The sequence below is a fragment of the Manis pentadactyla genome, chromosome 5, assembly GCF_030020395.1.
Source record: "Manis pentadactyla isolate mManPen7 chromosome 5, mManPen7.hap1, whole genome shotgun sequence".
Classification (NCBI taxonomy): Eukaryota; Metazoa; Chordata; class Mammalia; order Pholidota; family Manidae; genus Manis; species Manis pentadactyla.
Genome location: NC_080023.1, coordinates 168,161,962 through 168,181,036, shown reverse-complemented (window position 1 = coordinate 168,181,036; position 19,075 = coordinate 168,161,962). Strand labels below are relative to the sequence as shown.

The 19,075-nt window shown below is 51.1% G+C and overlaps 1 long non-coding RNA gene across 1 annotated transcript; it reads left to right on the top strand.

The window, feature by feature from the left end:
- Window positions 1–1,550: 1,550 nt before the first annotated feature.
- LOC118920293 (uncharacterized) lies at window positions 1,551–7,948 on the top strand. The gene is made up of 3 exons (XR_005027852.2): window positions 1,551–3,166; window positions 7,249–7,345; window positions 7,833–7,948. It is a non-coding gene; the product is annotated as an uncharacterized LOC118920293 (long non-coding RNA).
- Window positions 7,949–19,075: the final 11,127 nt, after the last annotated feature.

Sequence of the window (19,075 nt, the reverse complement as noted above, 5' to 3'; positions counted from 1 at the left end):
GCTGAGGGCAGGGAACCACCTAAAGCATGAAGAGCTATTGGCAGAGGGGGGCACAACCCTGGAGGACTTCAGGGAACCCTGCATAAAGGGTGTCCAGGCAGAGGGAGCCCTGCAGCTTTGCCTTAGCTTTCCAAGGATGGAAAGGCTAAGGTATCAGTCAAAATGACACTTTCTGATTAATTTTATTTCAACAACATTCATTTCACACAAGCACCATTATGGTGGAAGGCATCAGTCAACTGGGCTCATGGCCTGGTAGGAGATAGAAAATCACCTAATGAGTCTACAAAATATAAACTTCAACCATGCTGTGGGGTCCTCTGATAGACGTCAGGGAAAGCTTCCTGGAGGAGGGAGCACTTGAGCTGAGAGCTAAAGAGTGAGAAGGAGTTCCCTTGGCAAATTCAGGGATGAAGGGGCTTTAGGCAGAGGGAACAACTTGTGCAAAGGCCCTATGGCAGGAAGGAGTGTGTGAGGACGAAGGACTGATATGAACAAGTCCTTTGCATTTACACTATGCTTTTCACAGGTCCTAGCAGCAAGTGTGTACTGTTATTATGCTGTCAGGTAGGTACTGTTATCACCATTTTATAGATGAGAAAACTGAGGCACAGAGAAGCAAAGCGACCTGCCCACGAACACCAAGTCAGGAAGCAGCAGAAATGGGAGCTGAACCCATGTTCTTGATGTACTCGAGCGTCTCTCATGGGAGTCGACCAGCACCTTACAGACTGATGGGATACTTTTCTTCTTTGGGAACTCAGCAGTTTTTAAAGCATGATCCAGGGATACCTGGGCAGGGGGGTGCGGGGTGTCCCTGAGACCCTTTCGGGGGTTCACAAGATGATTTGCCTTTTAACACTCATTCTCACATGAGTATAAAGAGATTGAAAAGTTCACTGATGCGTATCTAAATCCCATATTAAACTAAACTTTAAGAAACTACTACACTGGCCAATTTTGGTGCAGCATTAAATAAGAAGACCCACAATATTCCAATATTCCCCCTTTCCAACTATGCGCCTTCACAAAGCTGAGTTTTCTTCAAACAAAACAAAATATCACGGTAGACCATACGCAGAAGCAGATATGAGGACCTACATGTCTTCTATTAGGCCAGCAGCCATTTGAGGGAACTGCAAAAATGTAACCAGCTTCATTAATACCACTTTTCTCACTACCTTAAAAACATTCTAGTATGTAGGTATTTATTATGAAAATATGGCGATTAATTTAACATGTACTAGATTAATTTTTTTAAGGAAATAAAATAAGTATTTTATAAAATTTCTTACTTTTCATTTCTAATATGAATATTGACTGGTAATAATCCACACAAACAAAAGTTCCTTGGAGTGTTCAATAATTAAAAAAAAATTTTTTAATGGATAAAACAATGCAAAGGGATTCTGAGACCAAACTGTTCGGGAATGCTGCATTCACTGGTGCTTCCGCCCTCTTCTTCAGGTCCCCACCCCCACCCTCCTCGGCCCCTCCAGGCAAGGTGACCAGGTCAGTTGGGGCTCAGTGCCTCTGGGAAGAGATGGACACACAGTGTAGGGATCCCAGGAGGCTTCCTGGCTTTAGGGTTTCAAAGTCAGGGGAGCAGGAAGAAGTCATATTTGTGAAAAAACCCCTTGCCATGAGTGAGGCTCCCCTATCCAGAACCCGCCCAGGCAGGTTCCAGGGTGGGGGCAGGAAGGGGAGGGTCAGGCATCGCCCCAGGCCTGGGGTTGAGCCCAAAGAAGCCAGAACCTCAGGTAGGAACAGCTTCTCCAGGATTCTAGGAAGTCTCCTGCCAGCCCATAGGGATGGCAGGGAATCAGCCAAAGGACCCCAGAACGCAGGTGATGGGAAAGGGACAGCCACAGCTCCATGTGGGACCTCACAGGTAGGATGCAGCTTGCCCCAGGGGCATGTCCCTGCTCTCACACCTGTTCCCAACACCTTGGCAAGCAGGGAACTCAGGACAAGAAGGGAAGGTGTGGTGAGAAGAGGTGGGAATCAACCAGCCCGACTGGCAAAATGACAGCAGAAAATAGAAATCAAATTCAAGTCCCCTGTGAACTGGAACTCCTACCTACCACAAGGGTAAAAGCCCCACTTGTGTGGGACATGAAAGGCCCTGTTCTTTGGGCACCAGAGAGGTTGAGTCATTTGCCCAAGTTTGCACAGCAGGAGTGAGCAGAGCTGGGATTTGCGCTCAGGCCCTGGCTCCAGTCCCTGTGCTCTTGGTCACCAAACTATGCTGCCAAGGGAGGTTGTGTCTCCCCAAGGCCTGGACAGCCTGTGCCAGAGTGTGGTGCTCGGAGTCAGGCTGGGCCGGGGTTACAGCCCCTGGGATTGTGGGTTTGAACGCCAAGAGGCCCTCAGGTGGGCAGAGGGCTGATTGTCAGTCTAGGGCATGTGGCGGCTGGGCTAGGTCCTCTTGCCCAGACCATGACCCAGGTGCCCTCTCTGCCTACTGAGTACCAGGGAGCGGCAGGTAAGGCCAGCAGGACAGGTTCTTCAACGTTCTCTGCCTGAGCTGCTGGTTTCCTGCACCCTCGTGTTCTTCCTGGAGAAAAGGACGCACAGATGCTCCAGAAATGAGCCCAGAGAGGTCAAGTAATCGGCCAGGGGCCACACAGGGAATGCTGGGTGAACGAAGACTGCCCCTGAGGGAGACTGGAAGGGAAGCAGAGGGCTTGGGGGCAGAGCTGGGTCCTACCCCTGCCCCTGTAGAGGGCTCTGGGAGGCTGCGCGGGTGGCCAGGCCCCAGACAGGTTTCCAATGGAGGCACTTGGCTGTTGTCCTTGATGCTCCCCCTCACCACCCACAACCAAACCAGCATGACTGTCAGTTTTAGGGCCTAAATACTCTCAAACCAGACCACGACCCCCACAGCCAGCTCCCAGCCTGGACTACCACCCTGTCTCTGCACTGGCTTTCCCTCTGCTCTCCCTGCTCCCACCCTCACCCACTGACAGTCTCTTCTCCGCCTGCAGCCAAAAGGATCCTGATAGAACCCAAGTCATATCCTGTCCTTCCTCCACCTACAACCTTCCATGGCTCTCTACTCACTCAGGAAAAAATATAAACTTCACGGTGGCCCAGGCCCTGCCCTGCTCTCCTGTCTCACCACCACTGTCCACCACCTGCCTCCTCAGATCTGGGCTCCTGCCAGGTGAAACAACTCACAATTTTTTAAAGTCCCACACTTGACCAGCCTCCAGACTTCTGCACATTCTGTTCCCTCTACCAGGAATACTGTTGCACTATTTTTTTCTTTTCTAATTGAAGTGAAATTCATATAATATGAAATTAAGCATTTTAAAGTGAACAGTTCAATGACATTTAGTCTGTTCACAATATTGTGCAACTGACATTCTGACGCTATTTTGGCTGATCAGCCTGTTCATCTTTCTAGCGTCTAAATGTTACCTTCTGGATGTCACTTTCCCTGGGAAGCCCACCTTGACCCCATATTTTGGGTTAGATGCCTCTGTGTGTTTCCCTCACTGTAGCATTGAACTTGAACTGTTTTATTTGCCTCTTGATGTGTCTGTGTCTCCCACCAGAAAGTGACCTGGCTGGGGGCAGGGACCATGTCTGGTCCTTTCCAGTATGGCTGGTACCTGCCCGTTATGTGCAGACTTGGGCTAACTGACCACCAAGGGAAAGGGTGAGGGAGTAGGAAGTGTGGACTGAGCCCTATTCCACGCCATGCCAGGTGGGGCCTGGGACACGGGGATGAACAGAGCAGACACTATGCCTGTCCTGAGGGCACTGACGTCCCATGGGAATGAACAAGTGACCTGACAATTACAGGACAGCATCAAAAAGTTTCCGGTGGTGAATAGTGGAAGCATCTAGAAGACTCCTGACCCTGCCTGGGACTGGGACGATTTGTCATGGGTGGCGTCTACAGGGATCTGAAGCACAGTGAGGAGGCAACAGGATGAGGGTAGTAGGCTGGTAGGGAGTGTGCCCGAGAGAGAGAACAAGCTGACAAAAGCTGAGCCCAGCAGTTCCCACCCTGGCGACTCTGCTCTCCCCCAGGAACTGGGCAATGTCTGGAGACAATTCTGGTAATCGCAACTGGGGACAGGGTTCTCCTGGCATTTAGTGGGTAGAGGCCAGGAGTGCTGCTCAATGCCCTGTGGTGCACAGGACAGCCCCCCACCACAGAGAGTAATCTGCCTGAGGTCGGTCGGGTGACCCTGGCCTAGAGGCTGGCCCCTGGGGGAACTAGAAGTTGAGTCTGGCTGCAGCAAGCATGCAAGGAGAACTCAGTAAGAGGGAAGAGGTTCAGGCAGGAGCCCCATCCAGGGCTTTGTATTCAGGGATTGAGGGTGGGGTCCAGCCAGAGAGGATTTAGGGAGGGGAGAACATGCTGAGATTCAGGGTTCAGAAAGCTCCCCCTGGCCACAGTGTGGACTGGATCCTAGGGGTGCCAGGGTAGAACCTAGGAAAGACAGGTTGTACTTTAGCGCCAGGGAATCAGGCCCCCCCACCATTGCACCGAGGTGGTAATATATGAGCTAAGAATTAGGCAGTTGTGTAATCTGGGGGCTGAGAAAGCTAGGCACGAGACACAGTGCGTGCAAAGGCCCTGAGGTGGGAACCAGCTGAATGGGTTCTGGAAACAGAGGAGAAGCCAGCACAGCTGAAGTGCAGAGATTACCAGGAGATGCCATGCGGGGCCTTGGAGGTTGTGACAAGGCTTTAAGGGGTTACCCTAAGAGTAAAGGGGAGCACTCGGAGCAATTTTCACCAAGTGAGGGACATGATCTGTTTTTGGTTCTAAGAGGATCCCTCTGTGTGTGGGGAATGGCTCATGGGGCAAGGGTGGAAGCAGGGAGGCCAAGGGAGAGACGCTGCAGTGGTCCAGAGGAGCAGCGATGGGGGCCGGCCCGGGTGGAGGCAGGGAGATAGAGGCAGTTATTCTGGAGGCGTGGCACTGTTTGATCGGGAACTAGAAGCAGAGTGATAGAGAGCTGCTCGAGAGCTGCTTGGAAGCTTCTAGCATGTTAAGGGGTCTGGACATGGGCCTCTGTGGGTGTTTCTTTTCACGTCATGGCTCCTGGGGGCCAAGGGCCCTGACGTCCACACCTCCCACCCCTCCGTAGGTGTCCATAACCCATGCACCTGCCAGTAGCTAGCTCAGGACACTTGCTGTTGGGATTTTCCCGAGGCTCCATCCCCAGGATACACTACTTGCAAAAGAGGAATCAGCTCCTGGCACTGGCTCTTAAACAAAGGTCGGAAGAGGACATTACTGGGCAAAGTCCCATGTTCCAAAGCATGGGTTCTGCTGTCTGATGGGTCTGGTTCGAATCCTCCCTCTACCACCACCCAGCTGTGTGGCCATGGATGGGTCCCTCATTGCTCAGGGTTCCTCATCTGTCTAGTGGGCATTATAGAGCCTCCTTCAGAAGGTTGGTGTGAATTTTTAAATAAGATAATGTATGGAAAGCCCCTGGCTCCTAGCTATAGTGTTTAATAATAGTGAACATTATTGTCACTATGTTATTATTATTATTACTTGGACACAGAAAATAATTCACTTTAGCTCCCCTCCCCAGCTGGGAGGGCTGGTTCTAACTTCAAATCACCCAAGACATTAGAGCTGACGTGGGCTCACAAATAGAGCCAGCCCAGTATGAAGCTTCCGGAAGATAGACCATGGGTTGTTCCTGTCACAATCAACAGCTTGTGAAAATGTGTGGTTTATGAGGTGCTGGTGTGGAAACAGGAGGGATTTTTGGAGCAGCAGGAGCCACACACTGGATCCCTCCCTCACCCAGATGCTGTGGGATCTCTCAGACCCTCAGTCTCCCCGCCCACCAAGGGGACTCTGACCTCCACCACAAGTTGCTGGGAGCTGGAATTGCACCCTTTCTCTCTACTCCTGAGACAGACACAGGAGGTGACAATCTTGTCTTCTAGGGACAGCATCCAGCCCTTTTAGGAATTAGGGCTATTTGATGCCAGGCACTTGCCACTGTTGTCTTATAGATGCTCACACCAACCCTTAGTGCCCTCCCCGCTGCAGACAAAACGTGAAGGCGTGGCCCAGAGTAGTCCCAGCACTGAGGCTACAACAAACTTGGCACCCTCTCAGCCAAGATGCCCCACTTAGCCCTCAAAGACAGCCACCAGGCCCCATCATCCCAAGCCAGAAGTGGGGCCAGATGGTGGCAGGTCCACAGGCATCTGGTCCACAATTAAGTGAGGGGTAAAAATGTGGTTTGTGATTAAACAAGGGAACCAGGACAGCACAGCCTCCGCAACAGCTGGGACAGCTCAGGAAGGGGAGGCTGCCCCTCTAGCAGCCTGGAAGAGTCCCGCTGCGTGTGCCTACAGTGGTCCTGGCCCCCGTATGCCTCCTCCATGCAGCCCCAGCTTCACCCCCACCAGCTGTGTGGCCCTGGGTCTGTCCCTTCCTCTCTTTGTGCCTTGGTTTCCCAGCCAGCAGCAAGAGCAGGGTTTGACCCGCCAGTTCCTACCTCAGGACCTTTGCACTTGTGGTTCTCCCGGCCTGCATCCAGATCTTTCCAAGGGGGGCCTTCTCCTCCTTCAGGACTCAGCTCAGATGCCTTCCCATCCTAGAGGCCCCTCAATCACCTTGTCACTGTCCTGTCACCTGTCCTATTTTCTCCAAAGCACACTCTGTCCAAAATCATCCTGTTCATCTCAGCATTGACTCATCTGTTGCCCGTCCCAGCCCTGGAATGTCGGCTCCCAGAAGACAGGGAGTTTGTCACATTCACTGTTGTCCCCACACATAGCAGGTGCTCAGTAAGTATTTGTTAAAGAAATGAAGACCCCTGTGCCACTTTGTCCCCTTTTAGCTCACTCTCTTTGTTCCACAGCTATGAGGCCATTGTATAGACGAGAGAAACTGAGGCAGGTGAAAGACAACACATCTTGCCAGGGACAGCCACCACATAGAAAGCACCTATCTATGTGGCAGCCACCGAGCCTTACCTCAGAGTCTGCAGTGCTGGGGCTCTAAGGCCAGGTTGCCTGGGTTCAGATCAGCACCACCACTTGCTGGCTGGGTGACCTCAGATGAGGGGCTCTCCATGCCTCAGTTTCCTCACTGTAAAAATGGGATAGTTACACTTAACTCTGAGGATCATTGTTACAAGGGTTAAATGAACTGATACATAAACAGTGTGAGGCTAGCAGTACCCAATAAATGTCAGATACAGTATGACATAAGATACTTGTTCAGTTAAGTATAATCATCCCATTTCACAGATGGGGAAATGAGACATAGGGAGGTGAAGCTGATTAAGCAATGGAACTTGGTATGAAGACCATGTCTAACTTTAAAGGCTGTCCTTGTGCAAAGAAGGTAATGCAGAGGGCAGGGGAGGAATCAAGGCCTCAGGGCTCCCAGGTGATGGCAGACCAATTGGAGGCAGGCCTTGGAGACTCCATCGTGGCCCCTTAGTGGGGGCCCCCATTTCCTGCTGAGAAGACCCTCTCCACCATTCATGGGCTTTGAATTGAGCTGACCCCACTCCCAACACTCCCAACCTCAAGGACGGTCACATGAACCTTGTCACAGAAACTGATGGTCACAGAACCTGGCCATGGACCACACAGTCTGGTTCAGAGATGACCACACAATTCAACCTAAACCAATGAGAACCAGTCCTGAGACTTTAATAGGAATAGTTATGAAAGAGCACTGGCTCTTTCTGTGTTGCTGGGCTAATAAGGTAACTAGTAGTAGCAATAGTAGCACTAATAAAATAAAAGCTGATACTATAGAGCATTAGGTGTGTTAGGTGTTGTTTAGAGTTTACATATATTAATTAACTCAATTAATCTTTCAGAGAGACATAGAAAACTGATGATATCATTCAAGTACCTGGATCCAGCTATGCCTGAAGCAAACCCACCCCTGAATTTTTTTTTTTAATGTGACCCAATAAATTCTCTTCCACTTAAACCGGTTTGAGTTGGGTTTCTGTCTCTTGGAACTGAGAGAGCCCTGACTAATGTACCTGCCTTCCGGACATTATCTAAGCTTCTATCTCTCCATCATTACTGTAGCCGCGGCGGCACGCCCATTAACTGTTTTGTGCTTGTCACTGACTCACAGGTTTCCACTGTACTTCTTGGTCCATCCTGCCCGTACAGAGGCTGTGGGTCTGTCCCCTTTCCCATGTGCCCCAAGCAGGAGAGTGGGTGTGCGGGTATGTGTGCACACACCCTTGTTCCAGGAAGCTGCTCAATGGGGTTTGCTTGGCCCCAAAACAGACCTTGTTATTGGTGTGATGAATGTCAATGAATCGTCCCAGCTTCTGTGCCAGTCCAGCTGCTTTGCATACATGGTGATTTCATCCAGTCCTCCCGACAACCCTGCAGGGCAGACACTGTCATCCCCATTTCAAAGATGAGAAGAATGAGGAGCAGACGAGCAGGGCCTGACTCGCAGTTCCTGAGCAGCAAGTCCACACTCTGACTCTGGAGCTGTGCCCCTTCCAGGACACAAGACCCTCTGAGCCCAGGTGTTAGAACTCAAAGTTAACTTGTTTAAAATGCATGTGTTGAATCTCTATGTATGGAGAATATATACATGTAGAATCTATATGTGTGTAGAATGTGTGTGTAATATATATGTAGGTTCTGTGTATATAGTATATGTGTAGAACTATGTGACTATAGAATTATGTGCATGTGTAGGATCTATATGTATGTAGAATACATGTTCATATGTACATAATATATGCGTAGGATCTATATGTATGTAGAGCGTCAGAGTGTATGTCTCATGTATGTGTACGATCTCTGGTTTCTCCTGCTCTGTCTTTCTGGGCAGCAGGTAAGTTAGGTAATGAGAAAAAGCAGTGACCACTTCTTCCCACCTCCACTGCTCCTGCCCTGGGCAAGCCATGATCACCTCCCGTCTGGACCGCTGCAGTCGCCTCCTCCCTGGCTTTCCAGCTTTGCTCCTTCCCCAGCCCACAGTCTATTCTCTGTATTCTCTGTCTTGGGCCAGAGAGATCCTATTAAACCCTAGATGGGATAAGGGCCTCCTGTGCTCAGAACCCTCCACGGCTCCCACAGGAAAGCCCAAGCCCTCACAGCAGCCCACAAGGCCTGGCCTGGTCTGGTGTCTTGTGAACTCCCTGCTTGCACCTGGCCTCAGGGCCTTTGCATTTGTAGTCCTCTGCCTCAGAATGACTCCAATCTCAGATGAAAAGTCACCTCCCCAGAGGCCCTCCCTGACCACCCTTTCTAAAATACTGCTTCAGATTCGCTCCAGCTTCTCATCCTGCTTTTGTGTCCTTGAGATTCTCCTCATGGCATTCTGGGCTGGATGTGTTGCCTTTTGGCCCACTGCCTATTCTTTACACCAGAACTTCGACTCCCCGAGCATGGAGACTGTTCTTCAGCACCAGCTAGCGGCAGTGCTGGGCACACAGTAGGTGCTCAGCCAGTGATTGATGAGTGAAGGAAGATCAGCCAGTCATAAACCCTGCCAGGATTCAGGTCAGCCTCAGCCTTACTGAGTATCCTCTTGGGCTGCGCGGATTTCACAGCTTCACCTCGTCCCCGCTGCCCCACCTCCGCCTGCTCTCCACAGTCCCCTCTCCAACCCTGAGGTCCCCAGGAGGAAGCCGGGTGGCTCCTTTTCTGGGAGCAAACAGGGCATCTCTCTTATCCCATGATCCTCTTCACTTTATCTACAGACATGAGGCAGGAAGGAAGAAAGGGGCAGGGAAGTAGCCCCCACCCTGACCCACTCATGCGCCAGATTCCAGCACCTTCACAGTGGAAGATGCTGAGGCTGGTCTGTGGGACGCTGGAGGTCGCTGAACCACACACTCAGCTCTGTTTTCTTCTCATTTGGGGCTAGAAGTAACAAACAGAACCTTTCTCTGTTTGCATTTAATTGTTTATATTTAAAAGGGGCAATAAACACCCCCACTCCAGGGTGTTTCTATATTGCTGCTGAGTCCTATGGGGGAATTCTGCCTTCTGGTGCCGTCCCATCTGCTCTGTAAGGACCGAACTGGATACTCTGGATAGCTGAGTATCCGGATAATAGAGGATGACCTCCCTGACAAGGGAACTAACTAATGTGGTCTGCAGTTGATCTGACCAGTTGAGAAGCTCAGTTAGGCCAACTTTTTTTTTAACAGTTCTGTTAAGCTATAACTCATATGCCATACAATTCACCTACTTAAAGGGTACAACAATGGTGTTTAGTATATTCACAGAGTGGTACAACCATCACCACAATCCATTTTACTGCCCCCAAACACCCTATACCCATTAGCAATCACTTCCCATTTTTCCCCATCCAAATCCTGGCAACTAATGATCTACTTTGTGTTTCTGTAGATTTGCCTATTCTGGATATTTTACATAAAAGGAAACATACATTATATGACCTTTTGTGTCTGACTCTTTCGACCCGACATAATGTTTTCAAGGTCCATCCACATTGTAGCATGAATCAATACTTCACCCCTTTTTATTGCTAAATAGCATATTCCGTGGTATGGCTACACCACATTTTGTTTATACATTCATCAGCTGATGGACATTTGGGTTGGTTTCACTTTTTGGCTCTTAGGAACAGTGCTGCTATGAACAGTCATGTGCAAGATTTTGTAGGGACATAGGTTTCCAATTCTCTTCGGTACATACCTAGGAGGGGAATTGCTGGGTCAAGTTAATTGTGTCTAACCTTTGGGGGAACTGCCAGACCATTTTCCGAAGTGGCTGCACCATTTTACAATCTCAGAGCAGTCTGTGAGGGTTCCAATTGCTCTACATGCAGGCAACGCTTGTTACCATCTGTCTGTTTGATCATAGCCATGCTGGAAGGTATTGAGTGGAAGGCCAGTGCTTTTTCTTAATTAGTCAGAAACATTTAATAACTGGGGAGTTAATATAAAGGTCTGGATTTCTGGCTTCTCTTGAGCATAGCAGCTTTCAGGCCTTACTGGAGCATGTTCGCCATGGAACCTGAGTCCTGGCTCCCTTTAGTTTGCCAGAGTCCTCACCCAGCCACCAACCTTGTTGCGAGGACCATGGGCTACTCTGCCATGGTCTGTAATGCTCTTGTGAACGCAGCTGAGGTTTGCAAAGACAAGATGCCTTCAGCATTTGGTCTTTCTGGAATCATCTTCCCCCAAGCCGACCAGGAGGTACACTATGAAAGTGTGCTAATTCATAATATTCCACACCAATACACTGTATCCTCATGTGGCCCTGGAAGGGTTCAGCGTCCTACTTCCAAATGAGGAAACTGAGGCTTCCAGAGGCAGAAGTCTTGACCTGCACTGGGTCACACACTGGAAGGACCAGGGCTGTGGGATCTGGGGCCAGTGGTCTTACCCCACAGCCCTGTGTCTCCAGGGATATCACAAGGACCCCCAAGGGCCTCAGGTCTTTGTCCTCACATCCTTACCCCTAACTTTACAGGGGGAGGCCTTGAGGGTAAGGTCTTTTTCTTGAAAGAAGTATATCTGAGTAAAAAAGCCTGGAAATGTCGCAGTGTTTCCACCTCAGAGTCTCATACACTTCCGATCTTTATAGGTTTGGGCAGTCTCGATTTCGTGTTCAAGTCTTTGATTGACTGACTGTATTCACTGGACCATGGGCTCCACGGGGCAGGGACCCTACCTGTTCCATCCCATGTCCTCTGTGAAAAGCACCTGCTGGGCCTATTGCATCTGCTATGGAAATAGCTGTTTAATGAGCGAATGACTGATGATACCTTTTAAAGTAGGTCTCCAACTTTTTTCTTCCTAACTTTTTTTCTACAAAGGTGTTTTGTCAAACCTCTAACTAAACATGATTGAATTCCTATAACAGGCTGCTTGGGTTCGAATCATGGCTCCTTCACTTATCAGCATGTTAGTCAACCCTTCTGGGTCTTGTTTTCTCATCTAGAGAATGCGGACAAGCATGGACCTACCCCAAAGCTAATACCTATAAGTGTTCGGCACTGTTAGACTTGGTGGCCATCATCATCGCCATCGGCGTTACTTCCGTTTCCAGGTGCAAACCAGGCCAGGGGCTTCCAGGACCAAGGTTAACGGAATGCTATCTCAGGGTGACTCGGGTTCCGGGCTGCATCACGGAGGGTTCATAGGAAGGGTCACAGTGTCCCCTGAGAAATGACAAGGAACTAACTGGCCGATGAGTGTGAGGGGAAGTGAATGAATGGCGGTTAGCATGAACTGGAAAATGTACACTCGCCTGAGTTGCTCAATCCATCCGGTGACAGCAAGGCTTCCCAATACCCTGGGGGAGCCAAGTATGGGTCCTGGGAGCCGGGAAGGCACTAGGGAGTCTGGCTGGGTGAGGTAGAAGGCCCCAGCTCTGGGTGCTGGAGGCGCTGAGAGCAGAGCAGGACCCCCAGGCCTCTGGCCCCCTCCCTCCCAGGCTGTGGTGACTCTGCAGGGTCTTTGGAAGAAAGAGGACAGAATGCTGCCTCAGCTGTTTATGGCTCAAGGCGGGGTGCTCCTCAGCCTCCCGCCTTCCTGGGACCCCTTTCATTTCCCTTTCAAGGAACAAAGCACTTTCCTCTCTAGATGGGAGCCTGGTGCCTCCCCCACACCTTGGCACATTCTCAGGGCTCATGCTTCTCGTTGCAGCTTCTTCACCTACTTTGATCGAACCCTTTATTTCCACCCAAGTCTCACCTCTTGAGCCTGCCAGTCTTGTTCTGCCAAAACTCGATACTGGTTAAATAGCAACTCTCCATTCCCTGCCCCACGTCCCACCCCCAGCCCCTGGCAACTACCATTCACCATTCTACCCTCTGCTTCTCAGAGCTTCACTGTTTCAGATAGTTCATAGAAGTGGAATAGTATAGTATTTGTCTTTCTGTGAGTGGCTTATTTCACATAGCATGATCCAGCAATCCCACTTCTGAATATTTATCCAAAAGGATTGAAACCAGGATCGCAAACAGAGATCTGCAGTTCCATGATGCTGAGGGGGCTCACTGCAGCATTACTCACAATAGTCAGGATGTGGAAACAACCTAAATGTCCATCACAGAGGAATGGATAAAGAAAATGTGGTATTTACACACATGGAATATTATTCAACCTTAAAAAGGAAGGAAATCCTACATGTTGCTTCCCCTATTTTGAAGAGCACGGAAGCTTTTCCCAGAGGTTCCAGCAGGATCTCTGGCCAGAGCTGCATCCAGAGCAGCCTAAATCAATCATTGGCAAGGGGAAAGGGGCCACTGTGATCAGCTTAAAACAACTGGGGCCCACCCCTTGGGGCTTGGCTGAAGTCCGCCTTCCCTGAGTTTTTGTGTACAGCAATACAGAGGTGGAAAAACCCTAAACAACTCTGGAGGAAGGACTTCTGATGAGGGTACTTCACAGAGAAGTTCTGGTCCAGAATGTCCTTCATGTCTAAGCTGAAAAACTGCCTTACACTATCAAGCAGAGGATAGTCAAGAAACATCCTCTGTGCATCAAGGCCCATACTGAGCAGCCATGGGGTCACAGACCCAGACTTAGTCCTCAAGAACCTGAGTCCATTTTACTGCTTTAGGTTTTCTATTTGCCCCCTGCCTTGTTCCAAAAGTTGCTCAGGGCAGCTAGAACCAGTGATCATTATTTGTATTATCCACAGGTGAGAAAAGAAACACATTGGCTCCATATGTTTTTTGAACATCAATCCATGTGTAGTATCCAAAGCAGTTCCTTATGAGAGAATTTCACATGGGCCCATGCATAGACAGACAGACAGTGAGATGCTCAGGAGAAAGCTCATTTATTTGTCAGGAATTTTCATAGCTGCAAGCAATAGAAACCCAACCCAAAGTGGGTTTTAAAAGATAATGAGAGAAAATTGTATTGGTGTATGTAACAGAGAAGGTCAGGACTATTCCTGCTTCAGGCATGGCTCGATCCAGGAGTACCAATAATGCCTTTAGGACTTGGGCTGTCTCCATCTCTCAGCTCTGCTTTGCCCTGTGTTGGCTGTATTTTCAGGCAGCCTTTGCTCCTGGTGACACAGTGGCCATGGCTGCACCAGGCTGACATCCCACTAGCTCAGCTACTTCAAGGCAACAACATCTTCGCTTCTATACCACAGAATTGAGTTCTGTTGGCTTTGATTGGATCACGTGCCCATCCCTGAAGCAAACGATGTAGCCAGTGGCCTGGGAAGCTCTGATTGGCCAGACCTGGCTCATGAATCTACACCGCAGGATGAGGTCAGCCGATCCAGGCAGACCAAAGGGGTGGTGACACCCCAGGGGAAAACCAGGGTGTATTCTCCAGAAGAAGAGTAAATGGGCTCCTGGTGGGCCCAGAGCACTGCAAACGCACCATCTTCAACAGCTCACCCACCCATCTACCAAGGACCGGCTTAGAGCCTGGCATCAAGTCCAGAAATGAATCTGGCACCTTTCCTGCCCTCTGGGATGAGGGGAAGACGTACACAAGCATAATTCAAAGCATTGTGTGATATGTCCTGGGAGAAAGAAACAAACAAAAGGCTACAGACATGAGAAGCAAGGCCTTCCAGCGCATCCATGAGGTGGGGTGAGAAAGGGCACTCAGCTGGCAGGAAGGGCTTGAGCAACGCTGAGGAGGTTCGAGGGGACAGGGTGCATCTGAGGAACCCAGTGTCATCCTCTTGGTTGGCCATGTGGACGATGAGGCTGCAGAGGATAGACAGTGCAGGGCCAGGCTAACCAGCTAAGGTGTTTGAACTGTATCCAGGTGGCAGAGGGGAGCTATCAATGGTTCTCGAGCAGAGCCGAGGTGGGATCTAGAGTTATGCTTTCTCAAGATGAACTTCACAGGTGTGGAAGAGGAAAGGCTGGAAAAGGGAGGGGATGGGAGGACAGCTGGGCAGCTGCTGCGATTGTCCTGGGGCAGGTACTGAGCTTCCGAACCAGGACACAGGTGAGGGGGAGGTGGTAGGTGGAGGCTCTCCCCGTTCACCTGCCTCCAAAACAGCTCAACTCAGTGTGTCCTGAACTGAACACTAGACCTGCCCCTAGCATCTGCCCCTAGATCTGCTCCTTCCCCTACCTCCCCATTATAGAAACGGTCCCACCAGCCTCCCAGTTACTCAACCAGAAACCCCAGAGTTATCTTAGACCCCATCTTTCTCCCATGAGTGCCAAAGCACCCCAGCAGGCAATGCTGTGGCTCTAATTTTCAAAATACACCCTGAATGCCACTGCTCATCACCTGCATCCTGCCACTCTAGGTCCCCACACCACCCCTCCCTAGGTGATTCTCCCCAGAGCAGCCAGATGGACCCTCTAAAAGAACAGAGCCTCTTTTGTGATATATGTTAAAAAGGCAGTTTCCTGCACTGATCTGCTCAGAGCCTTCCAGGGGGTCTTCATTAGACTCAGAAGGAAGCCCAAAGTTCCATGGCCAAGCACGACCTGGACCCATGACTCCTTGACCTCACCTCGCCCACTCTCCCCTTGCTCACTCAGCTGCAGCCACACTGGCCTCCTCACCATCTGCAAAAAAACCAAGCCATTCCCTGCTCAAGGCTTTTTCAATGTCTCCCAGGGGCAGGGCACACAGTAGGTGCACAATAAATGCCAGGTGAGTGGAGGACTGGGACATGGAAGTGTGAACCCTGGTGGTGGCCTGAGAAGAGGGTAGGAGGCTACCAAGGTTACCCAGCTATGCTGAATAAAGCCCCTGCACTCCAACTGGTCCCCAAGGAAGGGACAGTGGCCCCCCCAGCCCCACCCCCTGGCGCCGGCCACACGTCCTGGCCAGGGCTGGGATCAGGAGCAAAGAAGGAGAGAAGTGAGAGGCCAGAGGAAGCTTGTTGTTTGCTGGCCGCAGTCCCCCCAGTGCCTGGCCCTCCTCAGAGTCAGGGACGGAGGGTGCAGGGGAGCCCAGAGCCAATGGCCAGGTGGCAGGGAGTGGTCCCAAGGCCTTGGGGGTCACCACCTCCCCCAGTTGGTCTTTGAGACCTAATTCTCTCCTTTCATTCTTTCTTAGAAAGACTGAGAGATCACAAAGCTGCTTCCTCAACACACATGCTGGACTTGACAAGTATTTGCCCAAAGTCTCCTCATGCCATTGGCAGAACATTTTGGCTACAGCTGCCAACTGGATCTGCCTCCCACCCAGAAGGTTCTGTTTGCCATTGCCTACAGGAGGACACGGATCCTGGGCAGTGGGGGTGGATCTCCATGGCCAGCCAGGGAAACCGAGTCACAACTCCTTCACAGGGGCACGAAACCACCAGCTCAGAGCACCTGCCAGAGCCCACCTGTCTTCAAACCATGGAGACCTAAGACAGCAGACGGCTGCCCCAGCCAGGGCTGAACACATCAGGAAGGGAAGAGCAAAGTGCAGAAAAGGTGGTGGGGACCCCAGTTCTCAATGCAGGCTAACTGGGCTTTCATGCTTCCAAATGCCAGTCCATTCCCCAGTTAACAATAATAACTACCTTTCACGTCCCACTTACTATATGTCATACCCTGTTCTGGTATTTTACATGTACTACCTGGGTTCCTTCATTCAACAACAATTCACTGAGCACCAGTCATGTGCAGGACACTATTCTAGATGTTAGATGTTAGCTAGCAAAACATCCCGAATGTCCTTTTTTCATGGAAGTGACACTCTCACGCCACGGCAAATAAATATAACATGTAGTGTGTTACAAGGTGGTAAGTGTTTTGGAGAAAGACAAAGCAGAGGAGGGATCCTGTTAGGAGCAGGACTGTCAGTGGCACACTTTAGAGGTATGTATTATTATTACCCCATTTTGCAGATGAGGAAAGTGGGTCACAGAGAAGTTATGGGACTTGCTTAAGGTCACACAGCTGTTAAGTGGCAAAGATAGATTTGAACCCAAGCCCTCTGGCTCTAGACTCCTGGTTCCTGTCTTTAACCCAGGCATCCCCCAAGCCTCAGGATAAGAAGGGAGTTGGGGAGGGCCAGGCAACCAAGGTGAGGAGAATGACAGCCGCCTCTGACCTGGAAATGGCCAGCCATCGAAGGAATTTCTGCTCCCTGAATCTCAGTTTCTACCTCTGCAAAATGGGGAGCTGCACTTCCTGCCACGAGTCCAGGCCCCCTGAGGTCATGGCCACAGAACTGCTTTGTGAAATGGGTCACGTAACCCCCCAAACCGCGTTCGTGCTGCCCCACAATCCATTCTCCACCTACAGCCAGCAGCTCCATCTCACCAGCACGGCGTTCCAGCTCCCTGCCTGGGCCCTCAGGTGGCCCTCATGCCCTCTCCCCCGGCTCACTCTGATGCAGCTGCCCTGGCCTTCTGGCTGCTCCAGTGTGTCCCCAGCTCGCTCCTGCCTCCCGGGGGCGTTTGTGCTAGCTGCTCCCTCTGTCTGAAACCCCTTTCCTCACAACAACAGCCGGCAGTAAGTGGCACTCGGCCCTCAGCCCAAAGCCGGGCTCTGCTGTTCCCCTGGAGTCAAGACACTCCAGAGACAGACCGAGATGGAGACGGGGACACAGATACACTCGGCACATGGGAGCATGCCGCCGAAGGCACAGGGGGACAGAGATACACACAGAGGCAGACACACAAACGGCCGCACATACACCCAGGGAGACACTCAGGTAGACATAGGAGACGCCGAGCCACACGCCTGCTCCTAGGCGCTGCCACAGCAGGCAAGACATGTGCAGGCACACTCAGAGACAGTGTCAGACACACACACCCCTCTGTACACACACACACACACACACACACACACACACCTCCCTCAGGCGCCCGGAACAGCCCCACGCCAAGTGTCCTGGGACAGGGACTGCCGACAGCCAGCTACGGTGGGAAGGTGTCCCAGAGAACAGTGCCTCCCCTCCTCCACCATCCACCAGACACAAGGAGCCATTGTCAGCCTGACACACACCACAGGGCATCCTCTTGACAGGCTCTCTTGGCGGCTGTGCCTGCGTGTGGGTGCAGAAGGCTGGCAGCTCCCCAGGCTCACCTGGAGTCATGGCTGTGGACCTGCCCACCTCAGGACCTCACCTCCTCCACAGCCTCCTGCCTGGTCCTTCAGAGCCCGAGGGGCTTGACCCCTTAGTCCACCTTCCCTCCCCGATTCCTCGGGCTATTAACTCTCCTCAAGGGACAGCCAGGGTTTACAAGGGACAGTGTTTGGTGGTCAAAAGTGTGGAAGGTAGATCTAAACACACATGCTGTGTGATTTTGGGCAAGTCACTCTGCCTCTCTGAGCCTCAGTTCCCTCATCTGTAAAATGGGATAATGTTACCAGCTACTTCATAGGCTTGGTGGGATGATAAACTGAGTCAGAGCATATAAAATGCCAAGGCAGGGGGTGCTGCCCAGGATCCAGGAGGCCTGGCTCTAGTGCCAGCCCTGCTATTGCCTTGCCATAGGCCCTGGGTAAATGATGTCTTCTCTCTGCACCACAGTCTTCTGACCATGGCCATGCAGATGATCATTGACCCTTCCTCTGAGAATATCCATCCTGTGAAACCCTCACACATGGGTGAGGATAGGATGGCACACAGTAGGCACTTAATCAGTGCTGGCCATGATCATTATCTTATATGGACTTGGGCTAGCTTACTCCTTGATCCCTTCTTTTCATTCATTTGACCAGCATGTTCTGTGTACCCTGTATGCGCCATGACTGAAGCTAAGCATCTCACCCGGAAGTTGCTCTGTTCCAACAGGTCACCATGGGCCCCTGAACAAGAGAAGGCAATTCAGTGACCATCACCACCTCCAGGCACCATAGGACAGGGCTAAAAGTAGGCAGGTGGCTTGGGTCAGCCTCTCAGGGGCTTGTAACATCTGGCCAGGGCCCTTTGTGTGTAAAATGGGAACAGGATTGCTGATTACCACCCCATAAGCAAAGCCGTGCTGAGGACAGAGCAGGGCAGAAAAGAGAGAAAGTGTGGCTCAGCAAGCAACCTCAATGCTGGGGGCACCTTACCAGGGGCACCCCGATCTTTTTAGGACCTGTGCCTTCTCCTCCTCAGGTCTCTACTCGAATGGGACCTCTGCCAGGCAGCGGCCACACCCCCTCCCAGTCCCCAGTGCCACACAGATTAGTCTCATCAGGAGACTCTCAGTGCCACCTGACTTCAGATTATAC